Genomic DNA, 19,141 nt, shown 5'->3' with positions numbered 1-19,141 from the left:
CAGAGTCAGCCCCAAAGCTTCCTTCTTTAACAGACGTAACACTGCAGTGAATCCCTCCTAAAGCACACTTCCCACTCAGTGTAGGAAGCGTTTTCGACGCAGAAACTAAGTGTGGATCTGCACTGGTGGTGAACATCCAATATGTGTTTGGCAGGCTTAAGCGCCTTAGCATGCCCTTTACTCACAGTACCTAATGTGCCCGTAGTCGTTCCCTGTTCTATCTTCATCCTCAAAGGAGAGACACTGTTATGAATGAGTACGCTCCTGAAGTAGCTTCCCTGAGCAGATACCTTCCTCCGCATCCCCTCTTAGCGGCTTGTATCAGACACTTACTGGTTGCTACCCAGACACGTCCTACACTTTCCAACTGAGCACAGACGCATCTCTGTCGTGAGAACTTAATGTAGCAGAGTTCCCTCATATACTGGAAGTGTTTTGAGAAGAGGTAGACACTGTGGAACATCTCCGGTGTTGAACTACCAGTATGCATAATAGAAGCCTACGAGGCTTACCCTGTACTTCAATCACGGTTTGCATCGTTCTCTCTGTCCGTCCTTGTTCTATCTTCTTTTCTCCACTGCAAAGACACTGTGAGAAGTGACATTCCGCATGAAGGAGTTTCCCTTAAACAGAACTTCCTATAGTCTAACGGTTAGACGTCTGAGACTGGAAAGCTATGTGCGCCTATTGGGGTTACCACAGAGTCAGTCCCAAAAGCTTCCTTCTTTAACAGACGTAACACTGCAGTGAATCCCTCCTAAAGCACACTTCCCTCTCAGTGTTGGAAGCGTTTTAGACGCAGAACCTATGTGCGGATCAACACTGGTGGTGAACATCCAATATGTGGTTGCCAGGCGTAAGGTTCATAGCCTGCCCTTTATTCACAGTACCTAATGTGCCCCTAGTCCGTCCGTGTTCTTCCTTCATTCCTCCAAGGAGAAGCACTGTTATGAATGAGTACAAAACTGAAGTAGCTTCCCTGAGCAGATACCTCCTACGCATCCAGTCTAAGGTGCCTTTATGAGACACTTCATGTTTGCTACCCAGACACATCCGCGAGTTTTCAACCTTGCACAGATGCATCCCTGTCATTAGAACTTACATTAGCATAGTTCCCTCCTATATTGGAAGTGTTTTGAGAAGTGGTAGACATTGTGGAAAATCCCAGGTGTTGTACATCCAGTATGCATCATAGAGTCTTAGGTGCCTTACCCTGTACTTCACTCACGGGTTGCAACGTTCTCTCTGTCCGTCGTTGTTCTATCTTCTTTCCTCCACTGGAAAGACACTGTGAGAAGTGACATTCCGCATGAAGGAGTTTCCCTTAAACAGAACTTGCTATAGTCCAACGGATAGACGGCTGAGACTGGAAAGCTATGTGCGCCTATTGGGGTTACCACAGAGTCAGTCCCAAAAGCTTCCTTCTTTAACAGACGTAACACTGCAGTGAATCCCTCCTAAAGCACACTTCCCTCTCAGTGTTGGAAGCGTTTTAGACGCAGAACCTATGTGCGGATCAACACTGGTGGTGAACATCCAATATGTGGTTGCCAGACGTAAGGTTCATAGCCTGCCCTTTATTCACAGTACCTAATGTGCCCCTAGTCCGTCCATGTTCTTCCTTCATTCCTCCAAGGAGAAGCACTGTTATGAATGAGTACAAAACTGAAGTAGCTTCCCTGAGCAGATACCTACTACGCATCCAGTCTAAGGTGCCTATATGAGACACTTCATGTTTGCTACCCAGACACATCCTCGAGTTTTCAACCTTGCACAGATGCATCCCTCTCATGAGAACTTAATGTAGCAGAGTTCCCTCATATACTGGAAGTGTTTTGAGAAGAGGTAGACACTGTGGAACATCTCCGGTGTTGAACTACCAGTATTCATAATAGAAGCCTACGAGGCTTACCCTGTACTTCCATCACGGTTTGCATCGTTCTCTCTGTCCGTCCTTGTTCTATCTTCTTTTCTCCACTGCAAAGACACTGTGAGAAGTGACATTCCGCATGAAGGAGTTTCCCTTAAACAGAACTTCCTATAGGCTAACGGTTAGACGTCTGAGACTGGAAAGCTATGTGCGCCTAATGCGGTTACCACAGAGTCAGTCCCAAAAGCATCCTTCTTTAACAGACGTAACACTGCAGTGAATCCCTCCTAAATCACACTTCCCTCTCAGTTTTGGAAGCGTTTTAGACGCAGAACCTATGTGTGGATCAACAGTGGTGGTGAACATCCAATATGTGGTTGCCAAGCGTAAGGTTCATAGCCTGCCCTTTATTCACAGTACCTACTGTGCCCCTAGTCCGTCCGTGTTCTTCCTTCATTCCTCCAAGGAGAAGCACTGTTATGAATGAGTACAAAACTGAAGTAGCTTCCCTGAGCAGATACCTCCTACGCATCCAGTCTAAGGTGCCTTTATGAGACACTTCATGTTTGCTACCCAGACACATCCTCGAGTTGTCAACCTTGCACAGATGCATCCCTGTCATTAGAACATACATTAGCATAGTTCCCTCCTATATTGGAAGTGTTTTGAGAAGTGGTAGACATTGTGGAAAATCCCAGGTGTTGAACATCCAGTATGCATCATAGAGTCTTAGGTGCCTTACCCTGTACTTCACTCACGGGTTGCAACGTTCTCTCAGTCCGTCGTTGTTCTATCTTCTTTCCTCCACTGGAAAGACACTGTGAGAAGTGACATTCCGCATGAAGGAGTTTCCCTTAAACAGAACATGCTATAGTCTAACGGATAGACGGCTGAGACTGGAAAGCTATGTGCGCCTATTGGGGTTACCACAGAGTCAGTCCCAAAAGCTTCCTTCTTTAACAGACGTAACACTGCAGTGAATCCCTCCTAAAACACACTTCCCTCTCAGTGTAGGAAGCGTTTTCGACGCAGAATCTAAGTGCGGATCTGCTCTGGTGGTGAACATCCAATATGTGTTTGGCAGGCTTAAGCGCCTTAGCATGCCCTTTACTCACAGTACCTAATGTGCCCGTAGTCGTTCCCTGTTCTATCTTCATCCTCAAAGGAGAGACACTGTTATGAATGAGTACGCACCAGTAGTAGCTTCCCTGAGCAGATACCTTCCTCCGCATCCCCTCTTAGCGGCTTGTATCAGACACTTACTGGTTGCTACCCAGACACGTCCTACACTTTCCAACTGAGCACAGACGCATCTCTGTCGTGAGAACTTAATGTAGCAGAGTTCCCACATATACTGGAAGTGTTTTGAGAAGAGGTAGACACTGTGGAACATCTCCGGTGTTGAACTACCAGTATGCATAATAGAGGCCTACGTAGCTTACCCTGTACTTCAATCACGGTTTGCATCGTTCTCTCTGTCCGTCCTTGTTCTATCTTCTTTTCTCCACTGCAAAGACACTGTGAGAAGTGACATTCCGCATGAAGGAGTTTCCCTTAAACAGAACTTCCTATAGTCTAACGGTTAGACGTCTGAGACTGGAAAGCTATGTGCGCCTAATGCGGTTACCACAGAGTCAGTCCCAAAAGCATCCTTCTTTAACAGACGTAACACTGCAGTGAATCCCTCCTAAAGCACACTTCCCTCTCAGTGTTGGAAGCGTTTTAGACGCAGAACCTATGTGCGGATCAACACTGGTGGTGAACATCCAATATGTGTTTGGCAGGCGTAAAGTTCATAGCCTGCCCTTTATTCACAGTACCTAATGTGCCCCTAGTCCGTCCGTGTTCTTCCTTCATTCCTCCAAGGAGAAGCACTGTTATGAATGAGTACAAAACTGAAGTAGCTTCCCTGAGCAGATACCTCCTATGCATCCAGTCTAAGGTGCCTTTATGAGACACTTCATGTTTGCTACCCAGACACATCCTCGAGTTGTCAACCTTGCACAGATGCATCCCTGTCATTAGAACTTGCATTAGCACAGTTCCCTCCTATATTGGAAGTGTTTTGAGAAGTGGTAGACATTGTGGAAAATCCCAGGTGTTGAACATCCAGTATGCATCATAGAGGCTTAGGTGCCTTACCCTGTACTTCACTCACGGGTTGCAACGTTCTCTCAGTCCGTCGTTGTTCTATCTTCTTTCATCCACTGTAAAGACACTGTGAGTAGTGACATTCCGCATGAAGGAGTTTCCCTTAAACAGAACTTGCTATAGTCCAACGGATAGACGGCTGAGACTGGAAAGCTATGTGCGCCTATTGGGGTTACCACAGAGTCAGTCCCAAAAGCTTCCTTCTTTAACAGACGTAACACTGCAGTGAATCCCTCCTAAAGCACACTTCCCTCTCAGTGTTGGAAGCGTTTTCGACGCAGAACCTATGTGCGGATCAACACTGGTGGTGAACATCCAATATGTGGTTGCCAGACGTAAGGTTCATAGCCTGCCCTTTATTCACAGTACCTAATGTGCCCCTAGTCCGTCCATGTTCTTCCTTTATTCCTCCAAGGAGAAGCACTGTTATGAATGAGTACAAAACTGAAGTAGCTTCCCTGAGCAGATACCTACTACGCATCCAGTCTAAGCTGCCTATGTGAGACACTTCATGTTTGCTACCCAGACACATCCTCGAGTTTTCAACCTTGCACCGATGCATCCCTGTCATTAGAACATACGGTAGCACAGTTCCCTCCTATATTGGAAGTGTTTTGAGAAGTGGTAGACATTGTGGAAAATCCCAGGTGTTGAACATCCAGTATGCATCATAGAGGCTTAGGTGCCTTACCCTGTACTTCCCTCACGGGTTGCAACGTTCTCTCTGTCCGTCGTTGTTCTATCTTCTTTCCTGCACTGGAAAGACACTGTGAGAAGTGACATTCCGCATGAAGGAGTTTCCCTTAAACAGAACTTGCTATAGTCCAACGGATAGACGGCTGAGACTGGAAAGCTATGTGCGCCTATTGGGGTTACCACAGAGTCAGTCCCAAAAGCTTCCTTCTTTAACAGACGTAACACTGCAGAGAATCCCTCCTAAAACACACTTCCCTCTCAGTGTAGGAAGCGTTTTCGACGCAGAAACTAAGTGCGGATCTGCTCTGGTGGTGAACATCCAATATGTGTTTGGCAGGCTTAAGCGCCTTAGCATGCCCTTTACTCACAGTACCTAATGTGCCCGTAGTCGTTCCCTGTTCTATCTTCATCCTCAAAGGAGAGACACTGTGATGAATGAGTACGCACCTGAAGTAGCTTCCCTGAGCAGATACCTTCCTCCGCATCCCCTCTTAGCGGCTTGTATCAGATACTTACTGGTTGCTACCCAGACACGTCCTACACTTTCCAACTGAGCACAGACGCATCTCTGTCGTGAGAACTTAATGTAGCAGAGTTCCCTCATATACTGGAAGTGTTTTGAGAAGAGGTAGACACTGTGGAACATCTCCGGTGTTGAACTACCAGTATGCATAATAGAGGCCTACGAGGATTTCCCTGTACTTCAATCACGGTTTGCATCGTTCTCTCTGTCCGTCCTTGTTCTATCTTCTTTTCTCCACTGCAAAGACACTGTGAGAAGTGACATTCCGCATGAAGGAGTTTCCCTTAAACAGAACTTCCTATAGTCTAACGGTTAGACGTCTGAGACTGGAAAGCTATGTGCGCCTAATGCGGTTACCACAGAGTCAGTCCCAAAAGCATCCTTCTTTAACAGACGTAACACTGCAGTGAATCCCTCCTAAAACACACTTCCATCTCAGTGTTGGAAGCGTTTTAGACGCAGAACCTATGTGCGGATCAACACTGGTGGTGAACATCCAATATGTGTTTGGCAGGCGTAAAGTTCATAGCCTGCCCTTTATTCACAGTACCTACTGTGCCCCTAGTCCGTCCGTGTTCTTCCTTCATTCCTCCAAGGAGAAGCACTGTTATGAATGAGTACAAAACTGAAGTAGCTTCCCTGAGCAGATACCTCCTATGCATCCAGTCTAAGGTGCCTTTATGAGACACTTCATGTTTGCTACCCAGACACATCCTCGAGTTGTCAACCTTGCACAGATGCATCCCTGTCATTAGAACTTGCATTAGCACAGTTCCCTCCTATATTGGAAGTGTTTTGAGAAGTGGTAGACATTGTGGAAAATCCCAGGTGTTGAACATCCAGTATGCATCATAGAGGCTTAGGTGCCTTACCCTGTACTTCCCTCACGGGTTGCAACGTTCTCTCTGTCCGTCGTTGTTCTATCTTCTTTCCTGCACTGGAAAGACACTGTGAGAAGTGACATTCCGCATGAAGGAGTTTCCCTTAAACAGAACTTGCTATAGTCCAACGGATAGACGGCTGAGACTGGAAAGCTATGTGCGCCTATTGGGGTTACCACAGAGTCAGTCCCAAAAGCTTCCTTCTTTAACAGACGTAACACTGCAGAGAATCCCTCCTAAAACACACTTCCCTCTCAGTGTAGGAAGCGTTTTCGACGCAGAAACTAAGTGCGGATCTGCTCTGGTGGTGAACATCCAATATGTGTTTGGCAGGCTTAAGCGCCTTAGCATGCCCTTTACTCACAGTACCTAATGTGCCCGTAGTCGTTCCCTGTTCTATCTTCATCCTCAAAGGAGAGACACTGTTATGAATGAGTACGCACCTGAAGTAGCTTCCCTGAGCAGATACCTTCCTCCGCATCCCCTCTTAGCGGCTTGTATCAGATACTTACTGGTTGCTACCCAGACACGTCCTACACTTTCCAACTGAGCACAGACGCATCTCTGTCGTGAGAACTTAATGTAGCAGAGTTCCCTCATATACTGGAAGTGTTTTGAGAAGAGGTAGACACTGTGGAACATCTCCGGTGTTGAACTACCAGTATGCATAATAGAGGCCTACGAGGCTTTCCCTGTACTTCAATCACGGTTTGCATCGTTCTCTCTGTCCGTCTTTGTTCTATCTTCTTTTCTCCACTGCAAAGACACTGTGAGAAGTGACATTCCGCATGAAGGAGTTTCCCTTAAACAGAACTTCCTATAGTCTAACGGTTAGACGTCTGAGACTGGAAAGCTATGTGCGCCTAATGCGGTTACCACAGAGTCAGTCCCAAAAGCATCCTTCTTTAACAGACGTAACACTGCAGTGAATCCCTCCTAAAACACACTTCCATCTCAGTGTTGGAAGCGTTTTAGACGCAGAACCTATGTGCGGATCAACACTGGTGGTGAACATCCAATATGTGTTTGGCAGGCGTAAAGTTCATAGCCTGCCCTTTATTCACAGTACCTACTGTGCCCCTAGTCCGTCCGTGTTCTCCTTCATTCCTCCAAGGAGAAGCACTGTTATGAATGAGTACAAAACTGAAGTAGCTTCCCTGAGCAGATACCTCCTATGCATCCAGTCTAAGGTGCCTTTATGAGACACTTCATGTTTGCTACCCAGACACATCCTCGAGTTGTCAACCTTGCACAGATGCATCCCTGTCATTAGAACTTGCATTAGCACAGTTCCCTCCTATATTGGAAGTGTTTTGAGAAGTGGTAGACATTGTGGAAAATCCCAGGTGTTGAACATCCAGTATGCATCATAGAGGCTTAGTTGCCTTACCCTGTATTTCACTCAAGGGTTGCAAAGTTCTCTCTGTCCGTCGTTGTTCTATCTTCTTTCCTGCACTGGAAAGACACTGTGAGAAGTGACATTCCGCATGAAGGAGTTTCCCTTAAACAGAACTTGCTATAGTCCAAAAGATAGACGGCTGAGACTGGAAAGCTATGTGCGCCTATTGGGATTACCACAGAGTCAGTCCCAAAAGCTTCCTTCTTTAACAGACGTAACACTGCAGTGAATCCCTCCTAAAGCACACTTCCCTCTCAGTGTAGGAAGCGTTTTCGACGCAGAAACTAAGTGCGGATCTGCACTGGTGGTGAACATCCAATACGTGTTTGGCAGGCTTAAGCGCCTTAGCATGCCCTTTACTCACAGTACCTAATGTGCCCGTAGTCGTTCCCTATTCTATCTTCATCCTCAAAGGAGAGACACTGTTATGAATGAGTACGCACCTGAAGTAGCTTCCCTGAGCAGACACCTTCCTCCGCATCCCCTCTTAGCGGCTTGTATCAGACACTTACTGGTTGCAACCCAGACACATCCTACACTTTCCAACTGAGCACAGACGCATCTCTGTCGTGAGAACTTAATGTAGCAGAGTTCCCTCATATACTGGAAGTGTTTTGAGAAGAGGTAGACACTGTGGAACATCTCCGGTGTTGAACTACCAGTATGCATAATAGAGGCCTACGAGGCTTACCCTGTACTTCAATCATGGTTTGCATCGTTCTCTCTGTCCGTCGTTGTTCTATCTTCTTTCCTGCACTGGAAAGACACTGTGAGAAGTGACATTCCGCATGAAGGAGTTTCCCTTAAACAGAACTTGCTATAGTCCATCGGATAGACGGCTGAGACTGGAAAGCTATGTGCGCCTATTGGGGTTACCACAGAGTCAGTCCCAAAAGCTTCCTTCTTTAACAGACGTAACACTGCAGAGAATCCCTCCTAAAACACACTTCCCTCTCAGTGTAGGAAGCGTTTTCGAAGCAGAAACTAAGTGCGGATCTGCTCTGGTGGTGAACATCCAATATGTGTTTGGCAGGCTTAAGCGCCTTAGCATGCCCTTTACTCACAGTACCTAATGTGCCCGTAGTCGTTCCCTGTTCTATCTTCATCCTCAAAGGAGAGACACTGTTATGAATGAGTACGCACCTGAAGTAGCTTCCCTGAGCAGATACCTTCCTCCGCATCCCCTCTTAGCGGCTTGTATCAGACACTTACTGGTTGCTACCCAGACACGTCCTACACTTTCCAACTGAGCACAGACGCATCTCTGTCGTGAGAACTTAATGTAGCAGAGTTCCCTCATATACTGGAAGTGTTTTGAGAAGAGGTAGACACTGTGGAACATCTCCGGTGTTGAACTACCAGTATGCATAATAGAGGCCTACGAGGCTTTCCCTGTACTTCAATCACGGTTTGCATCGTTCTCTCTGTCCGTCCTTGTTCTATCTTCTTTTCTCCACTGCAAAGACACTGTGAGAAGTGACATTCCGCATGAAGGAGTTTCCCTTAAACAGAACTTCCTATTGTCTAACGGTTAGACGTCTGAGACTGGAAAGCTATGTGCGCCTAATGCGGTTACCACAGAGTCAGTCCCAAAAGCATCCTTCTTTAACAGACGTAACACTGCAGTGAATCCCTCCTAAAACACACTTCCATCTCAGTGTTGGAAGCGTTTTAGACGCAGAACCTATGTGCGGATCAACACTGGTGGTGAACATCCAATATGTGTTTGGCAGGCGTAAAGTTCATAGCCTGCCCTTTATTCACAGTACCTACTGTGCCCCTAGTCCGTCCGTGTTCTTCCTTCATTCCTCCAAGGAGAAGCACTGTTATGAATGAGTACAAAACTGAAGTAGCTTCCCTGAGCAGATACCTCCTATGCATCCAGTCTAAGGTGCCTTTATGAGACACTTCATGTTTGCTACCCAGACACATCCTCGAGTTGTCAACCTTGCACAGATGCATCCCTGTCAATAGAACTCGCATTAGCACAGTTCCCTCCTATATTGGAAGTGTTTTGAGAAGTGGTAGACATTGTGGAAAATCCCAGGTGTTGAACATCCAGTATGCATCATAGAGGCTTAGTTGCCTTACCCTGTATTTCACTCACGGGTTGCAACGTTCTCTCTGTCCGTCGTTGTTCTATCTTCTTTCCTGCACTGGAAAGACACTGTGAGAAGTGACATTCCGCATGAAGGAGTTTCCCTTAAACAGAACTTGCTATAGTCCAAAAGATAGACGGCTGAGACTGGAAAGCTATGTGCGCCTATTGGGATTACCACAGAGTCAGTCCCAAAAGCTTCCTTCTTTAACAGACGTAACACTGCAGTGAATCCCTCCTAAAGCACACTTCCCTCTCAGTGTAGGAAGCGTTTTCGACGCAGAAACTAAGTGCGGATCTGCACTGGTGGTGAACATCCAATACGTGTTTGGCAGGCTTAAGCGCCTTAGCATGCCCTTTACTCACAGTACCTAATGTGCCCGTAGTCGTTCCCTATTCTATCTTCATCCTCAAAGGAGAGACACTGTTATGAATGAGTACGCACCTGAAGTAGCTTCCCTGAGCAGACACCTTCCTCCGCATCCCCTCTTAGCGGCTTGTATCAGACACTTACTGGTTGCTACCCAGACACATCCTACACTTTCCAACTGAGCACAGACGCATCTCTGTCGTGAGAACTTAATGTAGCAGAGTTCCCTCATATACTGGAAGTGTTTTGAGAAGAGGTAGACACTGTGGAACATCTCCGGTGTTGAACTACCAGTATGCATAATAGAGGCCTACGAGGCTTACCCTGTACTTCAATCACGGTTTGCATCGTTCTCTCTGTCCGTCCTTGTTCTATCTTCTTTTCTCCACTGCAAAGACACTGTGAGAAGTGACATTCCGCATGAAGGAGTTTCCCTTAAACAGAACTTGCTATAGTCCAAAAGATAGACGGCTGAGACTGGAAAGCTATGTGCGCCTAATGCGGTTACCACAGAGTCAGTCCCAAAAGCATCCTTCTTTAACAGACATAACACTGCAGTGAATCCCTCCTAAAGCACACTTCCCTCTCAGTGTTGGAAGCGTTTTAGACGCAGAACCTATGTGCGGATCAACACTGGTGGTGAACATCCAATATGTGGTTGGCAGGCGTAAGGTTCATAGCCTGCCCATTATTCCCAGTACCTAATGTGCCCCTAGTCCGTCCGTGTTCTTCCTTCATTCCTCCAAGGAGAAGCACTGTTATGAATGAGTACAAAACTGAAGTAGCTTCCCTGAGCAGATACCTCCTATGATTCCAGTCTAAGGTGCCTTAATGAGACACTTCATGTTTGCTACCCAGACACATCCTTGAGTTGTCAACCTTGCACAGATGCATCCCTGTCATTAGAACTTACATTAGCACAGTTCCCTCCTATATTGGAAGTGTTTTGAGAAGTGGTAGACATTGTGGAAAATCCCAGGTGTTGAACATCCAGTATGCATCTTAGAGGCTTAGGTGCCTTACCCTTTACTTCACTCACGGGTTGCAACGTTCTCTCTGTCCGTCGTTGTTCTATCTTCTTTCCTGCACTGGAAAGACACTGTGAGAAGTGACATTCCGCATGAAGGAGTTTCCCTTAAACAGAACTTGCTATAGTCCAACGGATAGACGGCTGAGATGGAAAGCTATGTGCGCCTATTGGGGTTACCACAGAGTCAGTCCCAAAAGCTTCCTTCTTTAACAGACGTAACACTGCAGTGAATCCCTCCTAAAGCACACTTCCCTCTCAGTGTAGGAAGCGTTTTCGACGCAGAAACTAAGTGTGGATCTGCACTGGTGGTGAACATCCAATATGTGTTTGGCAGGCTTAAGCGCCTTAGCATACCCTTTATTCACAGTACCTAATGTGCCCGTAGTCGTTCCCTGTTCTATCTTCATCCTCAAAGGAGAGAAACTGTTATGAATGAGTACGCTCCTGAAGTAGCTTCCCTGAGCAGATACCTTCCTCCGCATCCCCTCTTAGCGGCTTGTATCAGACACTTACTGGTTGCTACCCAGACACGTCCTACACTTTCCAACTGAGCACAGACGCATCTCTGTCGTGAGAACTTAATGTAGCAGAGTTCCCTCATATACTGGAAGTGTTTTGAGAAGAGGTAGACACTGTGGAACATCTCCGGTGTTGAACTACCAGTATGCATAATAGAAGCCTACGAGGCTTACCCTGTACTTCCATCACGGTTTGCATCGTTCTCTCTGTCCGTCCTTGTTCTATCTTCTATTCTCCACTGCAAAGACACTCTGAGAAGTGACATTCCGCATGAAGGAGTTTCCCTTAAACAGAACTTCCTATAGTCTAACGGTTAGACGTCTGAGACTGGAAAGCTATGTGCGCCTAATGCGGTTACCACAGAGTCAGTCCCAAAAACATCCTTCTTTAACAGACGTAACACTGCAGTGAATCCCTCCTAAAGCACACTTCCCTCTCAGTGTTGGAAGCGTTTTAGACGCAGAACCTATGTGCGGATCAACACTGGTGGTGAACATCCAATATGTGGTTGCCAGGCGTAAGGTTCATAGCCTGCCCTTTTCACAGTACCTAATGTGCCCCTAGTCCGTCCGTGTTCTTCCTTCATTCCTCCAAGGAGAAGCACTGTTATGAATGAGTACAAAACTGAAGTAGCTTCCCTGAGCAGATACCTCCTACGCATCCAGTCTAAGGTGCCTTTATGAGACACTTCATGTTTGCTACCCAGACACATCCTCGAGTTTTCAACCTTGCACAGATGCATCCCTGTCATTAGAACTTACATTAGTATAGTTCCCTCCTATATTGGAAGTGTTTTGAGAAGTGGTAGACATTGTGGAAAATCCCAGGTGTTGAACATCCAGTATGCATCATAGAGTCTTAGGTGCCTTACCCTGTACTTCACTCACGGGTTGCAACGTTCTCTCAGTCCGTCATTGTTCTATCTTCTTTCCTCCACTGGAAAGACACTGTGAGAAGTGACATTCCGCATGAAGGAGTTTCCCTTAAACAGAACTTGCTATAGTCCAACGGATAGAGGGCTGAGACTGGAAAGATATGTGCGCCTATTGGGGTTACCACAGAGTCAGTCCCAAAAGCTTCCTTCTTTAACAGACGTAACACTGCAGTGAATCCCTCCTAAAGCACACTTCCCTCTCAGTGTTGGAAGCGTTTTAGACGCAGAACCTATGTGCGGATCAACACTGGTGGTGAACATCCAATATGTGGTTGCCAGGCGTAAGGTTCATAGCCTGCCCTTTATTCACAGTACCTACTGTGCCCCTAGTCCGTCCGTGTTCTTCCTTCATTCCTCCAAGGAGAAGCACTGTTATGAATGAGTACAAAACTGAAGTAGCTTCCCTGAGCAGATACCTACTACGCATCCAGTCTAAGGTGCCTATATGAGACACTTCATGTTTGCTACCCAGACACATCCTCGAGTTTTCAACCTTGCACAGATGCATCCCTGTCATTAGAACTTATGGTAGCACAGTTCCCTCCTATATTGGAAGTGTTTTGAGAAGTGGTAGACATTGTGGAAAATCCCAGGTGTTGAACATCCAGTATGCATCATAGAGGCTTAGGTGCCTTACCCTGTACTTCACTCACGGGTTGCAACGTTCTCTCTGTCCGTCGTTGTTCTATCTTCTTTCCTGCACTGGAAAGACACTGTGAGAAGTGACATTCCGCATGAAGGAGTTTCCCTTAAACAGAACTTGCTATAGTCCAACGGATAGACGGCTGAGACTGGAAAGCTATGTGCGCCTATTGGGGATACCACAGAGTCAGTCCCAAAAGCTTCCTTCTTTAACAGACGTAACACTGCAGAGAATCCCTCCTAAAACACACTTCCCTCTCAGTGTAGGAAGCGTTTTCGACGCAGAAACTAAGTGCGGATCTGCTCTGGTGGTGAACATCCAATATGTGTTTGGCAGGCTTAAGCGCCTTAGCATGCCCTTTACTCACAGTACCTAATGTGCCCGTAGTCGTTCCCTGTTCTATCTTCATCCTCAAAGGAGAGACACTGTGATGAATGAGTACGCACCTGAAGTAGCTTCCCTGAGCAGATACCTTCCTCCGCATCCCCTCTTAGCGGCTTGTATCAGACACTTACTGGTTGCTACCCAGACACGTCCTACACTTTCCAACTGAGCACAGACGCATCTCTGTCGTGAGAACTTAATGTAGCAGAGTTCCCTCATATACTGGAAGTGTTTTGAGAAGAGGTAGACACTGTGGAACATCTCCGGTGTTGAACTACCAGTATGCATAATAGAGGCCTACGAGGCTTACCCTGTACTTCAATCACGGTTTGCATCGTTCTCTCTGTCCGTCCTTGTTCTATCTTCTTTTCTCCACTGCAAAGACACTGTGAGAAGTGACATTCCGCATGAAGGAGTTTCCCTTAAACAGAACTTCCTATTGTCTAACGGTTAGACGTCTGAGACTGGAAAGCTATGTGCGCCTAATGCGGTTACCACAGAGTCAGTCCCAAAAGCATCCTTCTTTAACAGACGTAACACTGCAGTGAATCCCTCCTAAAACACACTTCCATCTCAGTGTTGGAAGCGTTTTAGACGCAGAACCTATGTGCGGATCAACACTGGTGGTGAACATCCAATATGTGTTTGGCAGGCGTAAAGTTCATAGCCTGCCCTTTATTCACAGTACCTACTGTGCCCCTAGTCCGTCCGTGTTCTTCCTTCATTCCTCCAAGGAGAAGCACTGTTATGAATGAGTACAAAACTGAAGTAGCTTCCCTGAGCAGATACCTCCTATGCATCCAGTCTAAGGTGCCTTTATGAGACACTTCATGTTTGCTACCCAGACACATCCTCGAGTTGTCAACCTTGCACAGATGCATCCCTGTCATTAGAACTTGCATTAGCACAGTTCCCTCCTATATTGGAAGTGTTTTGAGAAGTGGTAGACATTGTGGAAAATCCCAGGTGTTGAACATCCTGTATGCATCATAGAGGCTTAGTTGCCTTACCCTGTATTTCACTCACGGGTTGCAACGTTCTCTCTGTCCGTCGTTGTTCTATCTTCTTTCCTGCACTGGAAAGACACTGTGAGAAGTGACATTCCGCATGAAGGAGTTTCCCTTAAACAGAACTTGCTATAGTCCAAAAGATAGACGGCTGAGACTGGAAAGCTATGTGCGCCTATTGGGATTACCACAGAGTCAGTCCCAAAAGCTTCCTTCTTTAACAGACGTAACACTGCAGTGAATCCCTCCTAAAGCACACTTCCCTCTCAGTGTAGGAAGCGTTTTCGAAGCAGAAACTAAGTGCGGATCTGCACTGGTGGTGAACATCCAATACGTGTTTGGCAGGCTTAAGCGCCTTAGCATGCCCTTTACTCACAGTACCTAATGTGCCCGTAGTCGTTCCCTATTCTATCTTCATCCTCAAAGGAGAGACACTGTTATGAATGAGTACGCACCTGAAGTAGCTTCCCTGAGCAGACACCTTCCTCCGCATCCCCTCTTAGCGGCTTGTATCAGACACTTACTGGTTGCTACCCAGACACATCCTACACTTTCCAACTGAGCACAGACGCATCTCTGTCGTGAGAACTTAATGTAGCAGAGTTCCCTCATATACTGGAAGTGTTTTGAGAAGAGGTAGACACTGTGGAACATCTCCGGTGTTGAACTACCAGTATGCATAATAGAGGCCTACGAGGCTTACCCTGTACTTCAATCACGGTTTGCATCGTTCTCTCTGTCCGTCCTTGTTCTATCTTCTTTTCTCCACTGCAAAGACACTGTGAGAAGTGACATTCCGCATGAAGGAGTTTCCCTTAAACAGAACTTGCTATAGTCCAAAAGATAGACGGCTGAGACTGGAAAGCTATGTGCGCCTAATGCGGTTACCACAGAGTCAGTCCCAAAAGCATCCTTCTTTAACAGACATAACACTGCAGTGAATCCCTCCTAAAGCACACTTCCCTCTCAGTGTTGGAAGCGTTTTAGACGCAGAACCTATGTGCGGATCAACACTGGTGGTGAACATCCAATATGTGGTTGGCAGGCATAAGGTTCATAGCCTGCCCTTTATTCCCAGTACCTAATGTGCCCCTAGTCCGTCCGTGTTCTTCCTTCATTCCTCCAAGGAGAAGCACTGTTATGAATGAGTACAAAACTGAAGTAGCTTCCCTGAGCAGATACCTCCTACGCATCCAGTCTAAGGTGCCTTTATGAGACACTTCATGTTTGCTACCCAGACACATCCTCGAGTTTTCAACCTTGCACAGATGCATCCCTGTCATTAGAACTTACATTAGTATAGTTCCCTCCTATATTGGAAGTGTTTTGAGAAGTGGTAGACATTGTGGAAAATCCCAGGTGTTGAACATCCAGTATGCATCATAGAGTCTTAGGTGCCTTACCCTGTACTTCACTCACGGGTTGCAACGTTCTCTCAGTCCGTCATTGTTCTATCTTCTTTCCTCCACTGGAAAGACACTGTGAGAAGTGACATTCCGCATGAAGGAGTTTCCCTTAAACAGAACTTGCTATAGTCCAACGGATAGAGGGCTGAGACTGGAAAGATATGTGCGCCTATTGGGGTTACCACAGAGTCAGTCCCAAAAGCTTCCTTCTTTAACAGACGTAACACTGCAGTGAATCCCTCCTAAAGCACACTTCCCTCTCAGTGTTGGAAGCGTTTTAGACGCAGAACCTATGTGCGGATCAACACTGGTGGTGAACATCCAATATGTGGTTGCCAGGCGTAAGGTTCATAGCCTGCCCTTTATTCACAGTACCTACTGTGCCCCTAGTCCGTCCGTGTTCTTCCTTCATTCCTCCAAGGAGAAGCACTGTTATGAATGAGTACAAAACTGAAGTAGCTTCCCTGAGCAGATACCTACTACGCATCCAGTCTAAGGTGCCTATATGAGACACTTCATGTTTGCTACCCAGACACATCCTCGAGTTTTCAACCTTGCACAGATGCATCCCTGTCATTAGAACTTATGGTAGCACAGTTCCCTCCTATATTGGAAGTGTTTTGAGAAGTGGTAGACATTGTGGAAAATCCCAGGTGTTGAACATCCAGTATGCATCATAGAGGCTTAGGTGCCTTACCCTGTACTTCACTCACGGGTTGCAACGTTCTCTCTGTCCGTCGTTGTTCTATCTTCTTTCCTGCACTGGAAAGACACTGTGAGAAGTGACATTCCGCATGAAGGAGTTTCCCTTAAACAGAACTTGCTATAGTCCAACGGATAGACGGCTGAGACTGGAAAGCTATGTGCGCCTATTGGGGATACCACAGAGTCAGTCCCAAAAGCTTCCTTCTTTAACAGACGTAACACTGCAGAGAATCCCTCCTAAAACACACTTCCCTCTCAGTGTAGGAAGCGTTTTCGACGCAGAAACTAAGTGCGGATCTGCTCTGGTGGTGAACATCCAATATGTGTTTGGCAGGCTTAAGCGCCTTAGCATGCCCTTTACTCACAGTACCTAATGTGCCCGTAGTCGTTCCCTGTTCTATCTTCATCCTCAAAGGAGAGACACTGTGATGAATGAGTACGCACCTGAAGTAGCTTCCCTGAGCAGATACCTTCCTCCGCATCCCCTCTTAGCGGCTTGTATCAGACACTTACTGGTTGCTACCCAGACACGTCCTACACTTTCCAACTGAGCACAGACGCATCTCTGTCGTGAGAACTTAATGTAGCAGAGTTCCCTCATATACTGGAAGTGTTTTGAGAAGAGGTAGACACTGTGGAACATCTCCGGTGTTGAACTACCAGTATGCATAATAGAGGCCTACGAGGCTTACCCTGTACTTCAATCACGGTTTGCATCGTTCTCTCTGTCCGTCCTTGTTCTATCTTCTTTTCTCCACTGCAAAGACACTGTGAGAAGTGACATTCCGCATGAAGGAGTTTCCCTTAAACAGAACTTCCTATTGTCTAACGGTTAGACGTCTGAGACTGGAAAGCTATGTGCGCCTAATGCGGTTACCACAGAGTCAGTCCCAAAAGCATCCTTCTTTAACAGACGTAACACTGCAGTGAATCCCTCCTAAAACACACTTCCATCTCAGTGTTGGAAGCGTTTTAGACGCAGAACCTATGTGCGGATCAACACTGGTGGTGAACATCCAATATGTGTTTGGCAGGCGTAAAGTTCATAGCCTGCCCTTTATTCACAGTACCTACTGTGCCCCTAGTCCGTCCGTGTTCTTCCTTCATTCCTCCAAGGAGAAGCACTGTTATGAATGAGTACAAAACTGAAGTAGCTTCCCTGAGCAGATACCTCCTATGCATCCAGTCTAAGGTGCCTTTATGAGACACTTCATGTTTGCTACCCAGACACATCCTCGAGTTGTCAACCTTGCACAGATGCATCCCTGTCATTAGAACTTGCATTAGCACAGTTCCCTCCTATATTGGAAGTGTTTTGAGAAGTGGTAGACATTGTGGAAAATCCCAGGTGTTGAACATCCTGTATGCATCATAGAGGCTTAGTTGCCTTACCCTGTATTTCACTCACGGGTTGCAACGTTCTCTCTGTCCGTCGTTGTTCTATCTTCTTTCCTGCACTGGAAAGACACTGTGAGAAGTGACATTCCGCATGAAGGAGTTTCCCTTAAACAGAACTTGCTATAGTCCAAAAGATAGACGGCTGAGACTGGAAAGCTATGTGCGCCTATTGGGATTACCACAGAGTCAGTCCCAAAAGCTTCCTTCTTTAACAGACGTAACACTGCAGTGAATCCCTCCTAAAGCACACTTCCCTCTCAGTGTAGGAAGCGTTTTCGAAGCAGAAACTAAGTGCGGATCTGCACTGGTGGTGAACATCCAATACGTGTTTGGCAGGCTTAAGCGCCTTAGCATGCCCTTTACTCACAGTACCTAATGTGCCCGTAGTCGTTCCCTATTCTATCTTCATCCTCAAAGGAGAGACACTGTTATGAATGAGTACGCACCTGAAGTAGCTTCCCTGAGCAGACACCTTCCTCCGCATCCCCTCTTAGCGGCTTGTATCAGACACTTACTGGTTGCTACCCAGACACATCCTACACTTTCCAACTGAGCACAGACGCATCTCTGTCGTGAGAACTTAATGTAGCAGAGTTCCCTCATATACTGGAAGTGTTTTGAGAAGAGGTAGACACTGTGGAACATCTCCGGTGTTGAACTACCAGTATGCATAATAGAGGCCTACGAGGCTTACCCTGTACTTCAATCACGGTTTGCATCGTTCTCTCTGTCCGTCCTTGTTCTATCTTCTTTTCTCCACTGCAAAGACACTGTGAGAAGTGACATTCCGCATGAAGGAGTTTCCCTTAAACAGAACTTGCTATAGTCCAAAAGATAGACGGCTGAGACTGGAAAGCTATGTGCGCCTAATGCGGTTACCACAGAGTCAGTCCCAAAAGCATCCTTCTTTAACAGACATAACACTGCAGTGAATCCCTCCTAAAGCACACTTCCCTCTCAGTGTTGGAAGCGTTTTAGACGCAGAACCTATGTGCGGATCAACACTGGTGGTGAACATCCAATATGTGGTTGGCAGGCATAAGGTTCATAGCCTGCCCTTTATTCCCAGTACCTAATGTGCCCCTAGTCCGTCCGTGTTCTTCCTTCATTCCTCCAAGGAGAAGCAC

This window comes from Neovison vison, chromosome 4 (genome assembly GCF_020171115.1).
Source record: "Neovison vison isolate M4711 chromosome 4, ASM_NN_V1, whole genome shotgun sequence".
In the NCBI taxonomy this organism is placed as follows: Eukaryota; Metazoa; Chordata; class Mammalia; order Carnivora; family Mustelidae; genus Neogale; species Neogale vison.
This window is presented reverse-complemented; position numbering follows the sequence as displayed.